The sequence below is a fragment of the Elaeis guineensis genome, chromosome 12 (assembly GCF_000442705.2).
Source record: "Elaeis guineensis isolate ETL-2024a chromosome 12, EG11, whole genome shotgun sequence".
Classification (NCBI taxonomy): domain Eukaryota; kingdom Viridiplantae; phylum Streptophyta; class Magnoliopsida; order Arecales; family Arecaceae; genus Elaeis; species Elaeis guineensis.
The window spans coordinates 48,516,140-48,522,848 of record NC_026004.2 but is presented as its reverse complement, the minus strand read 5'-3'; the positions used below and the strand labels follow the sequence as shown (position 1 = coordinate 48,522,848).

General features: G+C 35.3%; 1 non-coding gene across 1 annotated transcript; it reads right to left on the bottom strand.

The window, feature by feature from the left end:
* Positions 1–454: 454 nt before the first annotated feature.
* On the bottom strand, positions 455–560 carry LOC140853063 (small nucleolar RNA R71). The gene has a single exon (XR_012136141.1). It is a non-coding gene; the product is annotated as a small nucleolar RNA R71 (small nucleolar RNA).
* Positions 561–6,709: the final 6,149 nt, after the last annotated feature.

The following is a 6,709-nucleotide window of genomic DNA, read 5'->3' as shown; positions in this document are numbered from 1 at the left end:
TAACCATCAATGACACATATCTCAAATTCTTAATTTTTTGAGAATATGTGTCATCATCTTGTTAATCTCTTGGATGATTCATGGATACATAAAATATTAATGGTAATATAAATGCTTATAAAGTACAAAATTATATCCTAGAAATATAGTATGCGTCAGTTAAGATTGACTTCTAGGGCATACATCTAACACAGCATTAGTCAAATGCTACTATCATTCTATAGACTATCGAACGAGGATCCGTACAAATATTTGGATAAATTTTTTGAGATATACTCCACAGTAAAAATCCAAAATTTCTCTGATGATGCCCTCAGGTTGAAACTGTTTGCTTTCTCACTTAAGGACAAAGCCAAGCATTGGTTAAACTCCCTAGATTCTATAACCATTTCAACTTGGGACTATCTTCAAAGAGAGTTCCTCAAGAAATACTTTCTAATTAAAAAAATAAATCAAATTAGAAAAGTCATCACTAATTTTTTTCAATTTGATGGTGAACTTTTTCATGAGACATGGGAAAGGTTAAGGGACCTCATTCATAAATGCCTCCACCACGCTGTCCCCAAATGGCAACTTGTTCAGTGTTTCTATGATAGTCTATCAGAGAAACACCGACAAATGATCGATGCATCATGTAATGGGACATTCATGCTAAAGAGTGAGGATGAGGCTTGGTAGCTTTTTGAAACACTTAGTGAGAACTCCCTACATCATATGTCTACCACCTCTAGAGAGTAACCCATGCTTCAACAGATAAGAAGCAAAATCTATTAGATTAGAAATGTCATAAATATCCACAGTAAGATAGATGAATCATCTCAGAAATTAGATCATCTCCTGAATACTGGACACTCTCAAATTCCACCTAATCCAGTCTAAAATTTTTGTGCATTGTGTGCAAGCTTGACCTATTTTGTTAGTGAATGCCCAACCACACCTCAATTTCCTGAGTTTGTGTATGAGTAGGTCCAGCAAGCTCAAACACAACAAGCTCATAGATAAGGAAATGATTCATATTCAAACACTTATAACCCCAGTTGGAGAAACCACCTAAATTTTTTTTGGAAATCACAGCCAGTGGTTGGCCGTGCTGTACCTAGATCCAACTATCAAGACCCAACATATAGGCATAGATTATACCATCAGTTCTGAAATGCTCCACAACCATCTACCACTGGTCACAACTCAGCTTTTGAGGAGAAAGTTCTGAAAGCGCTAGAACGATTAGAAGTCAGCACCCTGACCCTTAACTCCCACACATAATCTATTGCTAAGCTAGAGACTCAAATATGTCAACTAGCAACCACATTCAGTAGGAGGGAAGGAAAAAAATTACTTAGCCAATCTGAGAGCAACCTGAGAGGGCAATTCATGGTTGAGAGCTCCAATGCCCCAAAAATATTTTTTGAACAAGCCAAATCAATCATGACTCTCAGAAGTGAGAAGATTATTGAACAGGTGAGTAAAACTAATGAGACCAATCTTAAACCTTTGATCAAGCCCGAATCACCCAAGAACAAGGAGGATCCAACAGTAGAGAACAAACCTGAAGGAAAGATAGGCAGTACTATGCATGCAATTTTAAAAATTTTATGCAGTAAAACTATTAGATCAAATAATTTAATCTAAATTATATGTATAAGATCTAATCTAGACTACCATGCCAAGACTTATAATATGATTAAACATTCACTTAAGATCTAAAAATAAAAACTACATCGATCTAATCGATGCTGTAATCTAGAACTAACCCTTAGATCTATCAAAAATGATCAAATAAGTTTAAAAACCAATATCAAACTATAAACATATTATCTCTACTGATCCAACACTTGGATAGATACTCCTTCAGGTTGCTCATAGTCACACAAAGTCATCTGATCTCTACAAAATGTCTACATGAAGATCGGTGTAGATCAGACTCCTTGGAAGTGCTAGCTTGCAAGGATCTTTGAGGTTGATTTCTTGTTTCTTCTTTAAAATCCTTGGACACGCCAAAGGAAGAGAATATCTAGAGGAGGAAGAGGAGAGGAGAAGGAGCTTTAGATAAAAAATAAAATCAGCAAGGAGAACATATATATAGGGCGTCCACTATTGGAGCCCCCTTTATATAGATAAGGGCTAGGGTTTTGGGTCAAAGGGAGAGGGCGCCAAAGAGTCCATGCCAAAATAGATTTTGGGCATCCCAAAATTTTCAAAAATGAGAGTTGGTGTGAGGAAGGGGATCTGGTATCTCACACACCTAAAACTCATCAAAGAAAATGAGAAAAAAATAATTGGTGCCATCCTTCTTTCCATATTTGAAAAATCTCAACCCTTATTATCTCCTTATCTCTAATTTGGATCGTATTTAAATTAGGTAGGAGATAAGATCATGACTCATCATGCTTTACCACCCACCCTTATTGAGCTCTCTCTCTTGATGCCAAAAATCTCAAGCCAAATCCAATTTGGCATTGAGATCAAGAGGATGGGTCCAGGGTGGCGCAAGGATAAAAAGATATAGTCCCTGTTGGCTAGGACTCTTCATTTCCAAATTAACTCTAAACCAAATCGAATCTGATTTAAACCCAATTTTAGAAATAAACCTAATCAAATTAGGAGCCCAATTATCTTAATAGTTTTTTAACCTAATTATGAATTAGTTGAGCTCAAGTTCTGATCAAATCAGGATCAAATTTCTCTTGCACTCAGGCTTGATAAATCAAACCCGATCTAAGTCAAACTGAATCCAATTCAATTAGACTTGATCAAAAACTCTTTGCTCCATCAAATTGAATCAATTAATAATCTAATTATTAATTAATTTTTTATTAATAATAGAGTTTCAGTCCAATGGGACTCTCCTCCAGAGTTCCAGTCCCAATGGGACTTCTCATCAGAGTCACAATCTAATTGGACTCTTCAGCCATCAGATCTGTCCGAATCTTTTAATATGTGTGACCCCATAGATTCGAACCTAAACTGGTAGCATAGAAATAATTTTTTATACTAATCGATTTAACCATCTAGCAATGGAACCTGATGTTCGGATAGGTCGAAAGATAACAAAACAATATTCTAGAACCTACTAGCGTATGGTTACCATATAATTCATCCCTTTGACCTTAATGCTCAAGATAACCTAGGATTTGACTGGCAACCCTAAAATAGTCGATCATATTGTATTTCAACTTTTTAAATCCATCACATGGATTATCCTGATCAAGATTTTACTAAATTAAAATACACTGATGCATATCTCCTACTAATTCAGAGGGATCAATTCTATCTGGACTCACACACCGACTTGATAAGTACTTGACTACACCTAGTATCTTTCCATCACTGAATTAGAAACTCAGATAGTTTAGCACTAAAGTACAGTGAGTTGCTTACAAGTCACTATGGTGATCTCAGGTCTGAGAGTACTTGTACCTATACCCTTCACGAGCTACTCTTGACAGTAGAGTGCACGATAAATGATCCCATTCGATACGAATGTACTCCTATATTCCATCTGTATGCCATACTAGTATCTCCACACTCTTTGATTAAGAGGACAACCAACTCATATAGCATACAATGACCTATACTCGATATTGCTATCATTTTATTAATAGCATATCATTCGATCGTGAACACTTTTAAGGATTAAACGATAATCAACCTTTGTCAATTAATTATAATCTAAAAGACTTCATCATAATACAGGAGTTCAAATAAGATGGACAAAATGTGATAAAAAAGTTAAATAACTTTTATTAATAAAAATTTATATACATTTTACAAATATAAGCATAACCATCAATAGACTGATGATTGACTTTGGGACATATTTTTCAACAACTTCTACTTGGACTAAAGCCAATCGATATAGTATCGTATACTCATCTTCGACTTATGATCATCGAACTCCTTGATTCTAAGAGCTTTAGTAAATGGGTCGGCTAGATTTTTTTTTTTGTCGATCTTCTGAAGGTCGACGTCATCTCGATCCACGATCTCCCAGATAAGATGGTAGCGATGTAGAATATGCTTGATGCACTGATGGGACTTCAGCTCTTTGGCTTAAGCAATGGCTCTAGTGCTGTCATAGCATAATAGGACAGCACCATCGATAGAGGGTGCCACTCTGAGCTTGCCGATGAACTTTCTTAACCATACAGCTTCCTTCACAGCATCAGATATCGTAATATACTCTGTCTCACAAACAGAGTCAGTTATGGTATGCTGCTTAAAATTTTTTCAGCAAATTACTCCATCATTCAGTGTAAACATATATCCCGACACACTCTTGCTATCATCATGGTTTGACTAAAAGTTGGAGTCTGTGAACCTCACTAATTTCAAGTCAGTTTTACCATAAATAAGCTATTGGTCCTTAATATTTCTTAAATACTTAAAGATGGTCTTTACAACCTTTCAGTAGTTCTTTCTTGGATCAGACTGGTATCTACTCACTATCCCTAGTGAGTATGCCACGTCTAGTCTTGTACATATCATGGTGTATATTATAGAACCCACTACCGAAACATATGGAACTCTACTCATATGCTCTCTCTTTTGAGGAGTTGTTGGACAATCCCTTTTCGAAAGAGAAATTTCATGACCTATCAAGAGATAGTCTTTCCTAAAATTTTCATGCTGAACCACTTCAGCACGGTATCTATATATATGGATTGAGATAATCCAAGTAATCTTTTCAATCTATCTCCATAGATCTTCATCCCAAGAATGTAGAATGCTTCTCCCAAGTCTTTTATAGAGAATTGAGATGACAACCAAATTTTTATTTTTTGTAATGCAGGGATGTTATTCTCGATTAAGAGAATGTCATCCACATACTGAATGAGGAATACAACCACAAAGTCATTTATCCATTTGTAAATGTAGGATTCTTCTCCACTCCTAACAAAGTCATACGTTCTAATAATCTTATCAAAATGCATGTTACAACTCCTGGATGCCTGTTTCAATCCATAGATGGATCTCTGAAGCTTGCATACTTTGGACTCATCTATAAATGTGAAACTTTTAGGTTGTATCATATATGCCTCTTCTTCCAGCTCTTCATTTAGAAAAGCTATTTTCATATCTATTTGTCAGATTTTATAGTCTATGTGTGCCGCTATCACAAGCATAATCCGAATGGATTTGAGCATTGCCACAGGAGAAAATATCTCATCATTGTCAGTACCATAATGCTAACGATAATCATTGGTAACCAAACAGGCTTTATAGGTCTCTATCTTTCCACCTACACTCCACTTCTTTTTGAAGACCCACTTACACCCTATGGATTTAACCCCTTCAGGTGGGTCAACTAATATCCATACATCATTGACCTTAATAAACTCCATTTCAAATTTCATGGCTTCAAACCATTTATCAGAGTCGGACCTCTGCATTGCATCCATATAGGTGATTGGATCCTCATTGTTCTCATCGAGTTCAACAAGATCCCTATCTCGGATCAAAAAACCATAGTATCTGTCCAGTTGATGCGATACTCTATCGAATTTTCTTAATGGTGCCTCTACAATAGATTTTAGTTTTAACATCATCAAATCCACTTCTATGAGTTCACTAGACTGTGTCGGTTCTACCTGTTGAACTTCCTCAAGTTCAACTTTAGAGGCATTAATCCCTTCTCCAATGAATTTTTTTCTAGAAAGACTGCCCTAAGGCTAACAAACACCTTTTGTTCATCAGCAAGGTAGAAGTAATACCCCTTAGTTTCTTTAGGATATCCTATAAAATTATATTTATTATATCTGGCTCCAAGTTTGTTTGTTTTAAAATATTTGACATAAGTCAGACATTTTCAAGGTGAGAGAGTGCTGACTTATGTCCAGTCCATATCTCATATGATATTTTACTTACTGATTTATTAGGAACCTTGTTAAGCACATAACAAGCTAACTTGAGTACATATCTCCAAAAAGATATTGGAAGACTAGAAAAGCCCATCATGGATCAAACCATGTCCAACAAGGTTTGATCTCTCCTTTCTGACGTACCATTATGTTGTGATGTTTTAGGAGGTATCCATTGAGAGAGAATCTCATTCTCCTCAAGGTACGACAAAAATTCACCAGAAAGATATTTATCTCCTCAACCTAATCGAAGAGTTTTAATATTCTTTCTAGTTTATTTCTCTACTTTATTATAGAATCTTTGAATATTTCAAACGATTCAGACTTGTATTTCATCAAGTAGACGTATCCATACCTAGATAGGTCATCTGTGAACGTAATAAAATAGTGGTACCCTCTTTTGACACTTGTACTCATGGATCCACATACATCAGGATGTACTAGACCTAGAATATCACTGGTTCGTTCACTTTTTTTAGTAAAAGGTGACTTGATCATTTTTTCAAGTAGATAGGACTTAGGTTGACAATGATTCATAATCATTATCATCCAAAATTTCTTCTTGAGCTAATCTGTTCATTCTATTCTTATTGATATGACCTAACCTACAATGCCAAAGATAGGCATCTGTGACATCGACTATTCTAGGGTATTTATTAGACATGTACGTTACATTAGGTTTAGATACAACATAGATACCATTGTTCAACTGTCCACATATTATAGTAACACCATTCAAAATGATATCATAAAAATTTTTCTTTATTGATATTTCATAATTTGATTTGGCCAAAAGGCCTACAAAAATAATATTCAAAAAAAAAAAATGGGACAGTAATGATATTCATTTA